Raw genomic sequence first — 19,024 nt, 5'->3', positions numbered from 1 at the left:
GGTTTTTATGTTTGGCAGCTGTCGCACGCTAAAAGACGCTTTTTATTGTAAAAATAGTTTTTGCATCACCACATATTGAGAGCTATAATTTTTCCGTATTTTGACCCACCGAGTCATGTGAGGTCTTATTTTTTGCGGGACGAGTTGACATTTTTATTGGTACCATTTTCGGGCATGTGACATTTTTTGATCGCCTTTTATTCCGATTTTTGGGACGCAGAATGAACAAAAACCAGCGTTTCATGAATTTCTTTTGGGGGGGTTCGTTTATACCGTTCCGCGTGTGGTAAAATTGATAAAGCGGTTTTATTCTTCGGGTCAGTACGGTTACAGCGATACCTCATTTAGGTCGTTTTTTTATGTTTTGTCGGTTTTATGCAATGAAAACTATTTTATATAAAAAATAATTATTTTTGCATCGCTTTATTCTGCAAGCTATAACTTTTTATTTTTTCGCTGATGATGCTGTATGGCGGCTCGTTTTTTGCGGGACAAGATGACGTTTTCAGCGGTACCATGGATATTTATATGCGTCTTTTTGATCGCGCATTATTACACTTTTTGTTTGGCGGTATGATAATAAATCATTATTTTTTGCTTCGTTTTTTATTTTTATTTTTTAAGGGGTTAACTAATGGGACAGTTTTATAGGGCGGGTCGTTATGGACGCGGCGATACCTAATATGTGTACTTTTATTGTTTTGTTTTTTTTATTTCCAAAAAATGGATTTATTGAGGGAATATTTTTTTTTTTTTCTAATTTATTTGGTGATTTTTTTTAAATTATTTTAACACTTTTTTGATTTTTTTTTTAACTTTATTAAATAGTCCCAGGTGGGACATCACTGTCCTGTGACAGATCGCTGATCTGTCACATCACAGATCACTGTGACAGATCAGCGATCTGTCACAGGCAGTGCAGAAGGCTTCCTCATGCCTGCGCTTTGCAGGCACTGAGGAAGCCAGCTTCCTGCAGGCCCCCGAAGGCCCCCGTCGCCATCTTGGATTCGGGGGCCTGCAGGAAAGGAGCCCCCCGCAGCAGCGCTGCACATTGCGCTGCCGTGGGGGGCTCAGGGAAGCACGGAGGGAGCCCCCTCCCTGCCGATGCTTCCCTTTAACCCCCGGTACACCGCGATCATGTTTGATCGCAGTGTGCAAGGGGTTAACGTGTCGGGGGCGGTCCGTGACCGCCCCTGACACATTGTGCCGGGTGTCAGCTGTGATAATCAGCTGACACCCGGCCGCGATCAGCGGCGCTCACCACATGGGCGCCGCTGATCGCTGAGACGTACTATCCCGTCCATGGGCATAGGGGCCCGGGTCCCATGGACGGGATAGTACGTCGGATGGCAGGAAGGGGTTAAACATATTCTTTTCTGTCCTTTTCCCCCCTCTTACCTTGTTTTCTCACAGGCACGATATATATATTTTTTATTATTATCTATTTTTTATCGAGATTATACATTTTTCATCACCTTGCTTAGTACTGTGTTTGTTAATTTATTTTCCCCTGATCATATTTCACTTGTACCCTTTTTCACCTCACACACCATTTTATTTTATCTAATAATGTTTAATTTATCCACTTAGTTTTCATCATGTATATTTCCATGCACTATTATCATTAGCAACCCTATAATGCATGTATACCTTCCCTGCTTGGTATGCACTCTTGTCATCTGTGGCTTCATACACATAGACCCACTACTTGCACATGCGCGGCCTGTGTCCTGTGAGTCAACCACCCCCTGTATCTCTATGTGTCTGACGCGTCGGGTCACCTGATCCTGCCCTGACTTCGTTGGTCACATGACACGGTAGGCAGGGACTTTCGGGTTCCTCCTGTCTGATGTTCCCAAGAACTATACTTCTACGGCAGACAGCTGTAGCCTGCTTCGGGGACTCCTTACTCCTAAGTCCCGACTCACTATCCAAGTTGCTGTTGTGCTCTCAAGTCTGAGATGGGAGTAGTGCATTTACAGCTCACTACTCCACCGGTGTCTGCTGTAGGACCATTAGTATCCATACAACCTCGGGGACTGGGCCCCGGTCTTGCACTTAGAACTTCTAGGCAGGGTTCTCTCCTAACCCACGTTCTCTGTTCCCTTTTACTCCTTCGTTCCGTACTAGTCTCTCCTTCTTATGGAAGATCAGGTTTCTGTTCAATGTCTTTCTCCTTCTTTCCTTTCCCGTGCCAGCAGACCCAGGTCACTGAGGTCTGCTGCAGCACCTCCTTCCTCCATCCCTCTCACAGGGATCTTCTCTCCTCACTCCTCTGAACTGAACTGACTGACTGACCCCAAATCCTAAACCTTCCCGCTCTTTTATGTATTCTAACTCCACCCGCCTCCCAGCACGTTTCGTGTTCCAAGCAGGGAGCCACCAAAGGTGCTCTGCTACACTCCAAGCAGGGAGCTGCAATGTGGCTTTGCTGAACTACTGTGTTATGTGGGATGCAGGTGTTGGAGCGTGGTCAGGAGCCTCCAACCTACCTGGATGGTGGGGTACCACACCTCAGGAGGAGGTGCAGTACCTCTGTGGAAACTGAATCCTCAGGGGCGCCACACACGATGATAGCAGCACTCTCGGCATAATACGAAGTACCTCTACACAGGTCAGTAAACCTGACTGTGTACTGGGGTACAACAAAAACATGAGGGGCGTTGATCTCTCTGATCAACTCCTCCAGCCATATAGTGCTTTGAGAAAAGCCAAGGTGTGGTACAAGAAGCTGGCCATGCACATCGTACAGATGGCAATGCTCAATGCTTTTGTGCTGTCACGATATGCAGGCCAGACTGATATGTCGTACATTTAGTTCCAGGAGGTAGTGATTAAGACCTTAATCTTTGGCAATCAGGAAGGAGCGGGCCCCAGTACTACCGGAACTGAAGGTGGTAATATCTTACCAGGTCAACATTTCCCAGAGGAGGTCCCTCAAAGTGGAAAAAAAAGGTAAGTCGCAAAAGAGCTGCCGAGTGTGTTACAAAAGGGGAATACGCAAGGACACCGTTTATCAATGCGACACCTGCCCAAGCATCCTGGCCTGTGTATAAAAGAATGCATCAGACTGTATCACACCTCCATGCACTACTAAATTCATTTCTGACTTACACAAAATTTCCACTGTTTAGGCACATCAGGGGCTCTCCAAACACGACATGGCGTCCAATCTTAATTCCAGCCAATTTTGGTTTGAAAAAGTCAAATGGCACTCCTTCCCTTCTGAGCTCTGCCATGCGCCAAAAAAGTGGTTTTTCCCCATATATTGGATATCAGCATGTTCAGGAGAAATTGCATTCTAAAGTTTGAGGTTCATTTTGTCCTGTTACCCTTTTAAAAAAAATAGTCTAAAGTTACATTTTAGTGAAAAAAGTTAAAGTGAATCTGTCACCCCATTTTTGCCCCATAAGCTGGGGCCACCGCCATCAGGGGCTTATCTACAGCATTCTGTAAGACTGTAGATTAGACCGTGATGAAACCTGAAAGATAAGAAAAACACGTTAGATTATACTCAATGGGGGGCGGGGGCGGTGGGTGTCGCGGTCCGGTCTGGTGCCTCCCATCTTCATACGATGATGTCCTCCTCCTTGCTTCTCCCTCGGCTCCTGCGCATGCGTACTTTATCTGCCCTGTTGAGGGCAGAGCAGAGTACTGCAGTGCGCTGGCGCCGGAAAAGGGCTAAAATGGGGTGACAGATTCACTTTAAATGTTCAATTTTTCCTTTCACATTCCATTAATTCCTGTGAAGCATCTGAAGGGTTAATAAACTTCTTGAATGTGGTTTTGGTCAGCTTGAGGAGTGCAGTTTTTAGTATGGTGTCACTTTTGAGTATTTTCTGCCATATAGACCCCTCAAAATGATTTCAAATGTGAGGTGGTCTCTTAAAAAAAATGGTGTTGTAAAAATGAGAAATCGCTGGTCAACTTTTAACCCTTATAACTTCCTAACGAAACAAAATGTTGTTTCCAACATTGTGCTGATGTAAACATGTGGGAAATATTATATATGAACTATTTTGTGTGACATATTTCTCTGATTTAAGGGCATAAAAATTCAAAGTTTGAAAATTGCAAAATTTTCCAAATTTTTGCCAAATTTCCGTTTTTTACGCAAATAAACGGAAGTTATATAAAAGAAATTTTACCACTAAAGTGAAGTACAATATGTCACAAACAATCTCAGTATCACCAAGATCCATTAAAGTATTCCAGAGTTAACAACTAATTAAGGGACAGTGGTAAGAATTGTAAAAATTGGCCCGGTCATTAACGTGCAAACCACCCTTGGGGGTAAAGGTGCTAAAGATGTAGACAGCAGATAGATGTCGTAAAGCGCTAGGAGAGAGTAGCGATATTGATCGCTAGTGGGAATCAGATATCGATATCGCTCCTTCCTCATATCACTTACATCTACCCGGTGTCTGTATCTATGGCAAACAACCTGAAGAAGGCCCTAATTGTATAGAGCGAAACGTCACATATTTTAGTTGGTTTGTACAATAGACATATTCGCGCTACCAAGATATAAGAAATGTCGGGGACTTTTTTGTTTCTTTCACTATACAATGGTATTTTACAAATACAGCCTCCAAGATGGAGTAATGTGTATCCTACACACCAGATATATTAATCTTCTGTCTAAGGCTGTGTGCACACGTTGCGGATTCTACTGCGCTTCCACAGCGGTTTTGGCCCTGCGGAAACGCAGCAGTTCCGCAGACACGGTACAGTACCATGTAACCTATGGCTTTTCAAAACCGCTGTGCTCACGCTGCGGTTTTTTCCACGCGGTTTTGCTGCGGTTTACAAACCGCAGCATGTCAATTGTTTGGGCGGTTTCCGCAGCGGTTTCACACCTTTAACATTGTAGAGGTGTGAAACCGCAGGGCTAAACCGCAGGAAAACCACAGGTCACTTTACCTGCGGTTTTACCTGTGGATCCGCGCGGAAAAACCCGCAGGTGAATCTGCAACGTGTGCATATAGCCTAATACAGAGACTAGTGTTGAGCATTCCGATACTGCAAACATCGGGTATCGGCCGATACCGAGTACCGATATTTTTACAATATCGAATACCGGAATCGGAAGTTCCCATAATGCAATGAGCCAATGTTGTGGCTGTGATTGGCTGCTGAAATGATGTCATCATGATGCGCGGTCTGTGCACATCATGATGCGCGGTCTGGGCGGGCTTGCCGGGGGTCTGTGCGGGCCTGCCGGGGGTCTGTGCGGGCTGCCGGGGGTCTGTGCGGGCCTGCCGGGGGTCTGTATGGGCCTGCCGGGGGTCTGTGCGGGCTGCCGGGCGTCTGTGCGGGCCTGCCGGGGGGTCTGTACGGGCCTGCCGGGGGTTGTATATGTGTGCAGGCATCGTCTGATGGGACTACAAGTCCCATCGGGCTATGCCTGCTACAATGACAGTGATTGACACATTAGCCAATGATGGGACAGTAGTAGTCCCATCATCCGGTTAATGTGTTGAATGTAAAAAAAAATATATATATACATACTACATACATACTACATTCATACAACATATATACATACAAACTACATACATACTACATATATACTACATTCATACAGCATACATACATACTACATACATACTACATATATACTACATTCATACAACATACATACATACATACTACATATATACTACATTCATACAACATACATAATACTACATACATACTACATACATACTACATTCATACAACATACATACATACTACATATATACTACATTCATACAACATACATACATACTACATATATACTACATTCATACAACATACATACATAATACATATATACTACATTCATACAACATACATACATACTACATACATACTACATATATACTACATTCATACAACATATATACTACATACATACTACATTCATACAACATACATACTACATACAATACATTCATACAATACATACATATAGACATACAGTACATATAACATAGAGTACATACTCACCATCACTTGTCACTTTGATCCCCGAAGCCAGTGTCATCTGTAAAAAATATTAAAATAACAAACAACCGATATACTCCCTGATCCGCAGAAATCCACGAGTGTCCCACGACGATCTCCTGCAGTGCATCACTGAGAGGTTACTATAGTTCACTGGTCTCTCTTTATGGCAAAAGCTGCGTGGGAACTTTCTCACACAGCAATGCCAAAAGTGAGACTAGGGACAATTTTTTTACAGTGGCGGAGGAATACAGTGCGGAAAAATACCTACCTCATGTCATTGTATTCCTGGGGCCCCTAGAGAGCGGTCGCATCAGCAGATGCTGCTGTTCTCCACGGGAGATCGTTGCGGGACACTCGTGGATTTCTGCGGATCAGGGAGTATATCGGTTGTTTGTTATTTTAATATTTTTTACAGATGACACTGGCTTCGGGGATCAAAGTGACAAGTGATGGTGAGTATATACTCTATGTTATATGTACTGTATGTCTATATATATGTATTGTATGAATGTATTGTATGAAGTATGTATGTTGTATGAATGTAGTATGTATGTAGTATATATGTTGTATGAATGTAGTATATATGTAGTATGTATGTAGTATGTATGTATGTTGTATGAATGTAGTATATATGTATTATGTATGTATGTATGTTGTATGAATGTAGTATATATGTAGTATGTATGTATGTTGTATGAATGTAGTATATATGTAGTATGTATGTATGTTGTATGAATGTAGTATATATGAAGTATGTATGTAGTATGTATGTATGTTGTATGAATGTAGTATATATGTAGTATGTATGTTGTATGAATGTAGTATATATGTAGTATGTACTATGTATGTTTGTATGTTGTATGAATGTAGTATATATGAAGTATGTATGTATGTTGTATGAATGTAGTATATATGAAGTATGTATGTAGTATGTATGTATGTTGTATGAATGTAGTATATATGAAGTATGTATGTAGTATGTATGTATGTTGTATGAATGTAGTATATATGAAGTATGTATGTAGTATGTATGTATGTTGTATGAATGTAGTATATATGTAGTATGTATGTAGTATGTATGTTGTATGAATGTAGTATATATGAAGTATGTATGTAGTATGTATGTATGTTGTATGAATGTAGTATATATGAAGTATGTATGTAGTATGTATGTATGTTGTATGAATGTAGAATATATGAAGTATGTATGTAGTATGTATGTATGTTGTATGAATGTAGTATATATGAAGTATGTATGTAGTATGTATGTATGTTGTATGAATGTAGTATATATGAAGTATGTATGTAGTATGTATGTATGTTGTATGAATGTAGTATATATGAAGTATGTATGTAGTATGTATGTAGTATGTATGAATGTAGTATGTATGTAGTATATATGTATGTTGTATGAATGTAGTATATATGTAGTATGTATGTAGTATGTATGTTGTATGAATGTAGTATATATGTAGTATGTATGTATGTTGTATGAATGTAGTATATATGAAGTATGTATGTAGTATGTATGTATGTTGTATGAATGTAGTATATATGAAGTATGTATGTAGTATATATGTATGTTGTATGAATGTAGTATATATGTAGTATGTATGTAGTATGTATGTTGTATGAATGTAGTATATATGTAGTATGTATGTATGTTGTATGAATGTAGTATATATGAAGTATGTATGTAGTATGTATGTATGTTGTATGAATGTAGTATATATGAAGTATGTATGTAGTATATATGTATGTTGTATGAATGTAGTATATATGTAGTATGTATGTAGTATGTATGTTGTATGAATGTAGTATATATGTAGTATGTATGTATGTTGTATGAATGTAGTATATATGAAGTATGTATGTAGTATGTATGAATGTAGTATATATGAAGTATGTATGTAGTATGTATGTATGTTGTATGAATGTAGTATATATGTAGTATGTATGTAGTATGTATGTATGTTGTATGAATGTAGTATATATGAAGTATGTATGTAGTATGTATGAATGTAGTATATATGAAGTATGTATGTAGTATGTATGTAGTATGTATGAATGTAGTATATATGAAGTATGTATGTAGTATGTATGTATGTTGTATGAATGTAGTATATATGAAGTATGTATGTAGTATGTATGTATGTTGTATGAATGTAGTATATATGAAGTATGTATGTAGTATGTATGTATGTTGTATGAATGTAGTATATATGAAGTATGTATGTAGTATGTATGTATGTTGTATGAATGTAGTATATATGTAGTATGTATGTAGTATGTATGGTTTTTTTTTACTTTCAACACATTAGCTGGATGATGGGACTACTACTGTCCCATCATTGGCTAATGTGTCAATCATTGTCATTGTAGCAGGCATAGCCCGATGGGACTTGTAGTCCCATCGGACGATGCCTGCACACACACACAACCCCCGGCAGCCCGCACAGACCCCCCAGCAGCGCGCACAGACCCCCGGCAGGCCCGCACAGACCCCTGAGAGGCCCGTACAGACCCCGCCCGCACACAGACACGCACAGTTTCCGCCAACGCACCGCCCACACTCTTCCCATCTCCCGAACTGGATGTGCAAGTAAAGAAAGGGTTTTTTTTAACCCCTTCACTACCAAGGGTGGTTTGCACGTTAACTACCGGGCCAATTTTTACAATTCTGACCACTGTACATTTATGAGGTCATAACTCTGGAACGCTTTCATGGATCCCGGTGATTCTGACATTGTTTTCTCGTGACATATTGTACTTCATGTTAGTGGTAAAATTGCATTCAAATAACTTGCGTTTATTTGTGAAAAAAATGGAAATTTGGCGAAAATTTTGAAAATTTCGCAATTTTCCAACTTTGAATTTTTATGCCCTTAAATCACAGCGATACGGCACACAAAAAACTTAATACATAACATTTCCCACATGTTTACTTTACATCAGCACAATTTTGGAACCAAAATTTTTTTTTGTTAGGAAGTTATAAGGGTTAAAAATTGACCAGCGATTTCTCATTTTTGCAACACCATTTTATTTTTAGGGACCACTTCACATTTGAAGCCACTTTGAGGGGTCTATATGATAGAAAATACCCAAAAGTGACACCATTCTAAAAACTGCACCCCTTAAGGTGCTTAAAACCTCATTCAAGAAGTTTATTAACCCTTTAGGTGCGTCACAGGAATTTTTTGAATATTAAAAAAAAAAATGAACATTTAACTTTTTTTCACAAAAAAAATACTTCAGGTTCAATTTTCTTTATTTTACCAAGGGCAACAGAAGAAATTGGACTGCAAAAGTTATTGTGCAATTTGTCCTGAGTACGCTGATACCCGATATGTGGGGGGGAACCACTGTTTCGGCGCATGGCAGAGCTCAGAATGGAAGGAGCGCCGTTTGACTTTTTCAATGCAAAATTGGCTGGAATTCAGATCGGACGCCATGTCACGTTTGGCGAGCCCCTGATGTACCTAAACAGTGGAAACCCCCCCAAGTGACCCCATTTTGGAAACTAGACCCCCCAAGGAACTTATCTAGATATGTGGTGAGAATTTTGAACCCACAAGGGCTTCACAGAAGTTTATAACGTACAGCGGTACAATTAAAAAATCATATTTTTTCCACAAAAATGATCTTTTCACCCCCAATTTTTATTTTTCCAAGGGTAACAGGACCCTAAAAGTTATTGTGCAATTTGTCCTGAGTACGCTGATACCCCATATGTGGGTGTAAACCACTATTTGGGCGTATGGCAGAGCTCGGAAGGGAAGCAGCGCCATTTGACGTTTTTGGCTAGAATTGAGATCGGACACCATGTCGCGATTGGAAAACCCCTGATGTACCAAAACAGTGGAAACCCCCCACAAATGACACCATTTTGGAATCTAGACCCCCCCAAGGAACTTCTCTAGATGTGTGGTGAGAACTTTGAACCCCCAAGGGCTTCACAGAAGTTTATAACGGACAGCAGTACAATTAAAAAATCAGATTTTTTCCACAAAAATGATCTTTTCACCCTCAATTCTTATTTTTCCAAAAGTAACAGGACCCTAAAAGATATTGTGCAATTTATCCTGAGTACGCTGATACCCCACATGTGGGTGTAAACCACTATTTGGGCGTATGGCAGAGCTCGGAAGGGAAGCAGCGCCATTTGATGTTTTTGGCTGGAATTGAGATCGGACACCATGTCGCGTTAGGAAAGCCCCTGATGTACCAAAACAGTAGAAACCCCCCACAAATGACACCATTTTGGAAACTAGACCCCCCAAGGAACTTATCTAGATTTGTGGTGAGCACTTTGAACCCCCCAGTGCTTCACTGAAGTTTATAACGTCCGGGCGTGAAAATAAAAAAATCGTATTTTTTCCACAAACATGATCTTTTAGTCCCCATTTTTTTATTTTCCCAAGGGTAACAGGAGAAATTGGACCCCAAAAGTTGTTGTCCAATTTGTCCTGAGTACGCTGATACCTCATATGTGGGAGAAAACTACTGTATGGGTACATGTCGGGGCTCGGAAGGGAAGTAGTGACGTTTTGGAATGCAGACTTTGATGGATTGGTCTGCGGGTGTCATGTGCGTTTGGAGAGCCCCTGATGTACCTAAACAGTGGAAACCCCTCACAAGTGACCCCATTTTGGAAACTAGACCCCCCACGGAGCTTATCTAGATGTGTGGAGAGCACTTTGAACCCCCAAGTGCTTCACAGAAGTTTATAACGCCTGGGCGTGAAAATAAAAAAAACATTTGTTTCCGCAAAATTATATTTTTGCCTCCAATTTTTTATTTTCCTAAGGGTAACAGGAGAAATTGGACCCCAAAAGTTGTTTTGTAATTTGTCCTGAGTAGGCTGATACCCTACATGTGGGGGTAAAACACTGTTTGGGCACATGGCAGAGCTTGGAAGTGAAGGAGCACCATTTGACTTTTTCAACGCAGAATTGGCTGGAATTGAGATCAGACGCCATGTTGCCTTTGGAGAGCACCTGATGTGCCCAAACAGTGGAAACCCCCAATTATAACTCCAACCCTAACCTCAACACACCCCTAACCCTAATCTGAGCCCTAACCCTAGCCCTAACCCTAGCCCTAACCCTAGCCCTAACCCTAGCCCTAACCCTAGCGGGAAAATGGAAATAAATACATTTTCTTTTAGTTTTATTATTTTTCCTTAACTAAGGGGGTGATAACGGGGGGTTTGATTTACTATTTATGGCGGTTTTTATGTTTGGCGGCTGTCACACGCTAAAAGACGCTTTTTATTGTAAAATTAGTTTTTGCATCACCACATATTGTGAGCTATAATTTTTCCGTATTTTGACCCACCGAGTCATGTGAGGTCTTATTTTTTGCGGGACGAGTTGACGTTTTTATTGGTACCATTTTCGGGCACGTGACATTTTTTGATCGCTTTTTATTCCGATTTTTGGTACGCAGAATGAACAAAAACCAGAGTTTCATGAATTTCTTTTGGGGGGTGCGTTTACACTGTTCCGCGTGCGGTAAAATTGATAACGCGTTTTTATTCTTCGGGTCAGTACGATTACAGCGATACCTCATTTAGGTCGTTTTTTTATGTTTTGTCGGTTTTTTGCAATGAAAACAATTTTATATAAAAAATAATTATTTTTGTATCGCTTTATTCTGCGAGCTATAACTTTTTTATTTTTTTGCGGATGATGCTGTATGGCGGCTCGTTTTTTGCAGGACAAGATGACGTTTTCAGCGGTACCATGCATATTTATATGCGTCTTTTTGATCGCGCGTTATTGCACTTTTTGTTCGGTGGTATGATAATAAATCATTATTTTTTGCTTCGTTTTTTATTTTTATTTTTTAAGGGGTTCGCTAAAGGGGTTAACTAATGGGACAGTTTTATAGGGCAGGTCATTACGGACGCGGCGATACCAAATATGTGTTCTTTTATTGTTTTTGGTTTTTTTTATTTTGAAAAAATAGATTTATTGGGGGATATTTTTTTTTTTTTTACTAATTTATTTAGCGATTTTTTTTTTAATTATTTTTAACACTTTTTTTTTTTTTTTTTTTACTTTATTACCTTGTCCCAGGTGGGACATCACTGTCCTGTGACAGATCGCTGATCTGTCACATCACAGATCACTGTGACAGATCAGCGATCTGTCACAGGCACTGCTGCAGACTTCCTCTTGCCTGCGCTTTGCAGGCAGTGAGGAAGTCAGCTCTCTACAGGCCCCCGAAGGCCCCCGTCACCATCTTGGATCCGGGGGCCTGTAGGGAAAGAGCCCCCCGCAGCAGCGCTGCACATTGCACTGCCGTGGGGGGCTCAGGGAAGCACGGAGGGAGCCCCCTCCCTGCCGATGCTTCCCTTTAACCACCGGTACACCGCGATCGCGTTTGATCGCGGTGTGCAAGGGGTTAACATGTCGGGGCGGTCCGTGACCACCCTTGACACATTGTGCCGGGTGTCAGCTATGATAATTAGCTGACACTCAGCCGCGATCAGCGGCGCTCACCACGTGGGCGCCGCTGATCGCGATGACGTAATATTCCGTCCATGGTAATTAGGTCCATGGTCACATGGACGGAATATTACGTCAATTGTAGGTAAGGGGTTAATTCCGATATTTCTGTCCCATTAACTTGCATGGGTTTCTGGTATCGGAATCGGCGATACCCGATACTTTTTATGTATCGGTCCGATCCAATCCGATCCGATATTTCCCAATATCGGAAAATATCGCTCAACACTAACAGAGACTCAATAGAATAATCGAGCTAGATTTTGCTGCTCTCCAGACTAGATAGATCTTCAATAGGATCTATCTTTATATTACTTACGCAGTCATATTATGTACTGTATGTAGATTTCTTCTATAATATATAGAATGGTTTTTTAACTTGGAAGAATTTCGCTTTGCTGGTTTCTTGATACATCTCCTATCCTGTACATCTGCACATACTTACCCCGAGTATGTATGGCACAAGAATTTAATCAAGTTTGAAAAAAATGTTTCCATCCAACAGATGCCTCACCATTTGTAGGCCATCCATCAACCTTTGACACATAATATTTTTTTTACTGGAATGCTATCATGTTGGTCTGTGACAGACTGCATCATACAAAGAAAAAAAATCTGTTAATTTATGCTATTTTTTGCTGAAAATGAGAAAATGGAATCAACGAGTATTATCGTAAATCATACATTCCTTCTCTTTCCAGGTACTTTGCTGCTGAAGAAAATAACTTTGTGCTGCTCCGTTGCAAGTGAAGAATTCCCAGAACTGCAGTCGGCGTGCAGAAGGGTAAAAAAAATTAAAATTGCACAAGATCTCTGCCTATTGTCATGCTCCTCTATATATGACTTATGAATCCTCACATTACACGCACTGCACACTCTGAGGATTCCCTGGTGTCGGTACAAGGAGTGGCGGGCGCGTGACTGCAAGTATGTGATTTGCATCATGTGCCGACTAGACGTGCGCAGCCTAACTTAGTGCTAGTGTATTGAGTGAGGCCGGACACGTCTAGTTAGAATGTGTCCGGAAGTATGTAAATCGCGTCAGTGGCAGCACCGGAAAATCCTAGCAGCGCGCAGCTCCCGTACTATCTACGAGGACTCACATAAATCTTCAGTCACATAGAGCGACTGCAGACTTTTACACTAAGGCCAGATGACCCCTTTAAACTTACTGTTAACCGCAACTTCCCCAAAATGTTCAGATGGCTCCCAAATAAAGGTGGAACCTGTGTCAGGGATTTGTCATTAAGCATAACGGCTCAGGGTTCAGGGAATATCAAGGCTTTGATGTCTGTTATTACTTATTATTTTAACCGAGAAGAGCAAAAAGATTCAAATCACACTGTTCCTGTGTTCAGTTCTGTCCTCTGTCAGGCGGACCAGTTCATTGTTCACTTTTGTGCCATCAATCCCCTGTCTGGCATTCTCTGCTGCTTCATAGGCCATCACGACATCACAAGGGCAACGCGCACTGGATAGTTTGAATAGTTTTTTTGCGCCCCTCTATTAGAAAGAGATGTGATGAGTGCTCCCTCTTGTGGCTGCAAATAGGAAAGACAGGTAGATTTCGGAAGTAATCGCAGTCCCTAAAAAGTCAAAAACTGCATTTAAATTCAGCCTAGTAGGTGTGTATACACTGAACTCTGAAGTACGTCATCTCACTCAGTCAAACAGCGAGAGCTCATTCACAATTGATGTTCATTCCAACTTTTGATGAACGTTTCAGTAAGACGAAGAGGAAAAAAAATGTGAATACCATTTTTAATGCGAAATTCAGTTGAAGGGAAAATATGAAAAAAATCGGTCAGAGTTTTATCCATAAAAGTGGGACAATTGGTTTTCTCACTTGTCATCCACAAACAATCCGTTTTTTTTTCTTTCCTGCAGCAGCTATTAATAATTTACAGTGTCCTATGTTACAGAATTGCAATGTAGCCATAAAAATTGGATGCTACTCTGTGGCTCCGTATGGCATTTTAAGTGCGCGCTCATAGACTTGAATGGGCGAGTCTCATCCGGTATACGGAAGAAACTAGGGCATGCTGCCATTTTTTTCACAAGCAGATTTGGTCAGCGAAAAAAAAACCGCTATTCTGCACTGCCGCTGTGAATAAATTTGGTCCGAGTACGGCCCGTTTGTTTCACGGGCAGCACTGGTGTCGAGAACATCTTTACTCAATTCTTCCTTCTGGTCTGGTCTCTCAATTTTTCCCTCTGGTCTGTCCTCTAGCAATGGTGTCTATAAGCCACCTCTGCTGCTTCCACGTCCATCCTGCTACAGGTCTTGGCGCCAAATCCTCTCGTTCTTCGCTTTCCCGGGCTTTCATGATTATTAATTGTTCCACAGCTGTCACCTGACCTGGTGTCTCCTTTAATCCTTTCCCTCAGGGGCCGTGTCCCTATTCTTTTAATCTTTGGACAGTCAAATCCTATGGAGCTTTTTTTGGACTCCGTGCGCTGCTTAATAATATACAAAATCACAGTTGTGATAAAAGATCAATGTTTTATTCCCAACGCATTTCGAAGTATAAGCTACTTCTTCCGCAGGGGATGACAGACAAGAAAAAATAGCGTTGCTTCCAGACTAAATACACTGTCATCCCCTGGAAGCAACGGTATTTTTTCATGTCTGTCATCCCCTGAGGAAGAAGTAGCTTATACTTCGAAATGCGTTGGGAATAAAACATTGATCTTTTATCACAACTGTGATTTTGTATATTATTAAGCAGCGCACGGAGTCCAAAAAAAAGCTCCATAGGATTTGATATTTCGGCGGTCACTTGTCTGACCCTTGGACGTGCAGAAGTTTATCACTAATTTTGTGTGCCTTTTCTCTCCGACAGTGGGTGAGTAGATTCTATAAATTTTTAAAAACTTATCATCAGATAAGACCCTATTTGCGCTTTTATGTGTTCCTATAGCGCAAATCATTGAATCTTTGGACAGTAGATGGTAATGTTTTCTTGTATGAGAGAGAAACTTTCTGGCAATTAAAAGAAAAGAATTGTTACAAAAGACTGTTGTTCAGCCCTACCACTACCTTTAAGGGGCAACTACAGGATAACATCTATCAGGCCTTCTACAATGGTCTCATCACTAAAGAAATTATGAATGGTTTGATTCCTGAATTCCCGTGTACCTTCCGCTTGCATCTACTTCCCAAAGTGCATAAATCATCCTTCACTCCACCAGGCCGCCCGATTGTTTCTGTGAACACATAGGTAAGTATCTATAGTTTCACCTCAAACCTTTGTTAGAGTCTCTCCCCTCCTATCTTTGGGATACTGGATATGTCCTTAAGAAAATGGGAGACATCATTGAAGAGGGTGACATGTGACTGGCAACTCTATATGTTAACTCACTATCTGTCTCAAGATCCAGCGCATCTTCCTTCCCTAAGGGTGTACCGTGTTTCTCGCCCACCGCCTCTCCATGGTATCTGCTACGCGCGTCTTGTTGGTGACCTGCTCTCTTGGCTGGCTTCTTGGTTGGCGTATCCTTCCTTTTGTTTTGCACAGCAGGAGAATAAGAAATTCCAGAAGATGAGCTGTTCTTTCTGAAATGCTATTTAAGACCTTTAATAGATCGGTCCAACGAATTTGGCAATATAAATTCATGAAGTCTTGGTTCCTCCCATAATCTACCAACCACTAAGAAATGCAAATAATATCCTGCAAGATTCCCTCTGGAAGGTGCTCTAGCACCCCTTCCTCCTGCCCCTCTATCTCTTCATCTGTACCAATCAGGTCCAAGATAAGGATGGGAGGAACGGGCTTACTGTGTCTCTGCAGGAGGTTCCTGAACTCGGCATCCAGGGATTCCTTTCCCCTTTCAAATACTGATTTCACTCTGTTTAACTCAAAGCTGCGTGGATTGTTATCTTGAAAATACTCCACTGCCTTCTGAATTTTGGCAATACAGCTCTGGTATTCCTCCAGCCGTCCTGACGGTCCATCTTTGATGACTTTTTTGGTCTTGGTGGCCACATGGTAGTAACTAATCACATGATCTAGACAGGAAAGAGTACTCTCAAACACTCGACTCTCAAAATAAGAAAGAATGGACACCATGTTATTGGTCAGCTGATCACTCTTCTCCAGACTCTCTTTGATGAATGTCAGCATTTCCTGCTACAGCTTCTCCTCTATATCCCTCTTCCGGGAAGACACATCCTCTGTAGGAATCATTGTGTCAGAATAACGGCCAAAAATGAGACAGAAGCCCGAGCTCCTCCGCCCTTCATGTCAACTCACTATATACATCTATCAGGCACGCTGATGGCTTCGAGTCATCTAGAACTTTTTTTTTAGCATGACCACCTTAAACAACAGGAAGTTTCTTATAACTCTACTTGACTATGCCCCAACGTATAACTTCTTCATTTTGAAAGAACCCCTATATATCCAACATCAAGGTATCGCTCTGGGGGCAGCATTTGCTAACCTTTTTCTTGACCAATGGGAAAGATTTATCTTTCTGACCAATCCTGTTCCCCTCATTGATAAGGTTTCCACCTTGATTCGATATATTGATGATATTCTCATTATTTGGCAGGGAACTGTACAAGAGCTACTCTCCTTTACTCAACATCTCAATCAAAATGACATAAATTTTAAACTTATCTGCAATCACAGTCAGCCCAGTTTTGAAGTCCTTGAATCCTGGATCTTCAAAGGTGAGAATGGATTTCTTCACCTAGAGATATACAGGAAAAACATGGCGGTCAACTCTGTGATACACGCCTCATCCACACATCCTCGACCTCTTAAGAACAGTATTCCTTATGGTCAATTCCTTAGGACTAGAAGATTTTGTGCTAATGAATTTTCCTTTCAGATACAAGCGGAAGAATTGGCACAAAGATTTTTACAAAGCGGATTTTTCAAAAATTTTATCCAGAAAGGCATAAAGGATGAACAAGAGCTTGAAACACCAATACAAGGTGGGCCATTTACATGGATACACCTAAATAAAATGGGAATAGTTGGTGATATCAACTTCCTGTTTATGGCACATTAGTATTTTGGAGGGGGTAAATTTTTCAAGATGGGTGGTGAACATTTATATGCAGTAGAAATGTTAGCACATGCTTCCAGTATCTGTTGTTTCAGATAATGCACACCTTGTATCTTCACAGCATAGACAATTGCCTTCAGATGACCCCAAAGATAAAAGTCTAAGGGGGTCAGATCGGGAGACCTTGGTGGCCATTCAACTGGCCCATAACGACCAAACCACTTTCCAGGAAACTGTTGATGTAGGAATGCTTGGACCTGACACCCATGATTGATGGTATGGTGTGGTATATGGGGTACAAAGATAGTGGGGCCATTCTTCATCAATGGAGACCTCAATGTCACTGGATATCTGAGATTGCTTCATGATGATGTCTTGCCCTCTTTATGCACTGAAGATGGCACGTTCCCTGACTTTCTTCAGCAAGGTGGTGCTCCACCACATTATGGGTGTCAGGTCTGAGCATTCCTACAAGGAACCTGACCCCCTTAGACTAGCATTTCTTCTGCGGTGTTGCTATCAGTGTGTCAAGAGTGGGAGAAGAGGGTTGCATTGACAATCAAACACAATGGGCAGCACTTTGAACACATTTTATAAGTGGTCATAAACTTGTAAATAACTCATGAAAGAATAAAGTTATGCTAAAACCAAGCACACCATTGTTTTTCTTGTGAAATTCTCAATAAGTTTGATGTGTCACATGACCCTCTTCTCATTGAAAAAAATAAAGATGGATCCAAAATGGCCGACTTCAAAATGGCCACCATGGTCACCACCCATCTTGAAAAGTTTCCCCCCTCCCATATACTAATGTGCCACAAACAGGAAGTTGATATCACCAACCATTCCCATTTTATTTAGGTGTATCCATAGAAATGGCCAACCTTGTAGAACAGATCTTATTATACCTGAAAGCAAACCATTGCCATCACTAGTAATGAGGTTCAGCTCAACATATCATGAAAAATGTAACTACATGCGGAATGCTCTCTCAAAAATATTGGTCAATTTTGAAGAGTGATTCTGTGGTATCTAAGAGTATGACATCCAAGCCTTCTATTACTTACAGAAGAAAGCAGAATTTGAGGGATGCATTAGTCCACAGCCATCACAAGGGACCACCGACTGAACGAGCTGTTGGGAAGGTGACCTGATGGATGGACTTGCCTGTAGGGAGACGGGATGGATTGTGCACTGTAGATGGATGGTTGTAATGACAGAAGGGAAACAGCTGGGGAAAATGGAAAAGGAGTGCAGTACCTAAGTTTGACCACAAGATGGCAGGGGGAGCGTAGTTCAGGACTTGACAGCAGCTTAGGGCTTTAGAAACCGCTTAGCCATGGGGGGCGGGGAGATAGGAACCCAGGAGGAAAATTCCCGAGGAGGGGGATAAATAGGACAGGACAGGGTTCCAGACGGTGATAGTCCCGGGAGGAGCTTAGGAGGAGAAGAATCAGGACAGAGAACTGACAATGGTGGAGAGCTCGACCAGGGGACTG

Source organism: Dendrobates tinctorius, unplaced genomic scaffold, assembly GCF_039654945.1.
Source record: "Dendrobates tinctorius isolate UK_male_01 unplaced genomic scaffold, ASM3965494v1 ptg000113l, whole genome shotgun sequence".
NCBI lineage: Eukaryota > Metazoa > Chordata > Amphibia > Anura > Dendrobatidae > Dendrobates > Dendrobates tinctorius.
Note: the sequence above shows the minus strand (reverse complement) of the source record.